Source organism: Rhinichthys klamathensis, unplaced genomic scaffold (genome assembly GCF_029890125.1).
Source record: "Rhinichthys klamathensis goyatoka isolate OS25496 unplaced genomic scaffold, OSU_Roscu_1.1 h1tg000325l_1, whole genome shotgun sequence".
NCBI classification, from domain to species: domain Eukaryota; kingdom Metazoa; phylum Chordata; class Actinopteri; order Cypriniformes; family Leuciscidae; genus Rhinichthys; species Rhinichthys klamathensis.
The window spans coordinates 1,764,005-1,766,698 of record NW_026606840.1 but is presented as its reverse complement, the minus strand read 5'-3'; positions in this window follow the sequence as shown (position 1 = coordinate 1,766,698).

Genomic DNA, 2,694 nt, shown 5'->3' with positions numbered 1-2,694 from the left:
ATTAAAGCTGCAAGCAGCATTTAGCGGTGTTCAAGCATTTAAGGCCTTTAAGGCCCTTAAGCACAAAAGCATCAAAAGACATTAAGTTGTATGTAGCAAGCATTTAACCACTGAGAATAGACCATGTTTTAGCATGATTTACCATGATATACCCCATTTCAGTGTGTTTTTTCATTATTTACAATGTTCCAGTATGATTTACCATGAATCTAGCATGATTTACCATAGTTTACCATGATATGCCAAGTTCTAGTATGATTCACCATGATTTATCCTGTTCTAGCATGATTTACCACAATTGAACATATTCTAGTATGATTTAATATGATTGTAGCATGATTTACCATGTTATAGGATGATTTACCATGATATACCACATTCTAGAATGATTTACCGCAGGATTGTAGCATGATTTGCCATGATACACCATGTAATAGTATTGTTTACAATGATTTACCATGTTTCTATCGTGATTTACCATGATGCACCATATTGCTAGCATTAATGTGAAGTGTCAATAAAAATGAAGTGATAAACTTTGACAAAATATAATTGTGTTATAATAGTTCACATGGAAAAACTGGTTTGCTTTAGTGCAGAATACTGGTGAAAATCAAGTGTGTCAAAATGAAAGTGAGCCAATAAGTGGTCTTCTACTGCCCTCTGCTGGTCACTCTACTTAATAATAAAGTGTTTTCACAAGTGCTTTTGCATTCATATGTAGACATATGCTTACACACACACACACACACACACACATGGGATATGTTATTGTGAAAATCTCTTTTAATGGTGTATAAGCATGCATTTCACATATTTCTTTGTGATGTAATAATATAAAACTATATAAACTAATAAAAAAATAGCTTTAAGCGTTTGTTTGTTAGCCAATGCTGAAAGCTGATAAAAAAGATTAAAAATGTCGGTAACACTTTACAATAAGGTTCATTTATTAAACATTAGTTAATGTATTAATTAACATGAACTAACCATGAGCAATACATTTGTTACTGTTTTTGTTCATCTTTGTTAACACTAGAACGGCCACGACGGTCATTTTGACCGTTTTGAATTTTATATCTGCAATAACTTTGTTGAAAAAATAAATAAAATCCTGCTGGTACCTGACTTTTCCTAAAAGTGTCTGTATTTTCATTTAAAATGTTTTTAATATAAATTACACATAAGGCAAACAAACAAATGAACATATTTACCTATTTCGGCCATAGACGGTCATATTGACCGCACTGAATTTTGCGGTATTCTTTTGTTACATTTCTCGCGGTTGACCTTTGTCTATTAGGAAATAATCAGAAGATTCAATTGCAAAATGACAGATATGTTTATTGAGAGCTGGTCAGATGCTGGGAGAGTGAAGGTGTGCAAATGTCCGGTATGAAGCCCTTGGCAGCACAGGGACGCTGGAGTGAGTGCTGAACCAGGAGTGCTGAACACGGGATGACACACGGAAAACAGATACAGGCAGGGAACAAACACGCAGGAAAAATCCACAACGATCTGACAAAGGGCCTTTCTCAATCTGTGTTCTTGTCTGTACTTGTGTCCTTGTGTTCTTGTGAAACGTCATCTTTTGTGGCCCAAGTACTGTCCCAATACAGAAGTTTGCATTTTGGCAAGAACAGTTAAAAATCCCGGATGTGTTCTTGACACGCCCATTTTACCGAGGATGCATCGGTTGGTAACTTGTGTGAACTTGACGGCAGAAATATCCCAGCATTCAATTCGGCATTCGAGGAAGGAGAGGCAGGTCAATACAGTATTTCGTTTTTCTACAATTACGTACACTATTTCATCACTAAATTCACTTCTGAGAACATTTGATGCGAGAAATCAACTGTGTAGATTTCAAATATTGGCATTTTTACGAAAATGTATGGCTAATCGAAAATGTGCTCAAACGTTTTCGGAAGTGAGAATCTCCATAAGCGCCTGCGGGTGTAACGTTAGCTATCGAGCCAACCGGCCAGTTTGCTCACAGACTCGTTTTTCCCCACAGCCAAGAGACCATTGCAGCCTGGCTGTTATCGTCAATAATTCTCGTTATGTTTGGGTACTGCAGACGGTGTCTGTGCGGGGGTATTATTGCGCAATACCAGCAAGAACACATCGTCTCAAACTGTCAGCAGCGTTCTGTGTGCTCGTCACCTTGTGAGTTCATTCTTCCAAGAACAACTAGCAAGAGCGTTCTCCCCAAGAACACAAGTCCGTTCTTTGCATTCTTGGTTTTGAGAAACACCCAAAGACTAGGCGAGAACAGTAACACTGAAAAGGGTCGAATCGCTGATCAGTTGCAGCTGGCGCGTTAATCAGAGCGCACGTGCTGATCAGCTGCATTGATCAGCGACCACGCACACACACACACACACAACAAGACGAGAAAGGAGACAGCGAATTCATAAACCGTGACATTGTCTCTCTCACTGTCAAAAGAATATCTAAATAAGATACTTTTAGTTGTTATTATCTTGTTCTGAGTTATGTTGAAGGGATATGGAAATATAGCTCTGTTGTGAATAGGCCCTATGCGATAATTACGGGCTACTGATATTATTATTTATAAATGTATAATTAAACTTTTTAAAATGTACAGTTTGGTGTTGTTTTGTTTTTAAAAGATATCTTAATACAACAAATGCATTAATCTCTCAATTGGGTATTTATCATTAAAGATAT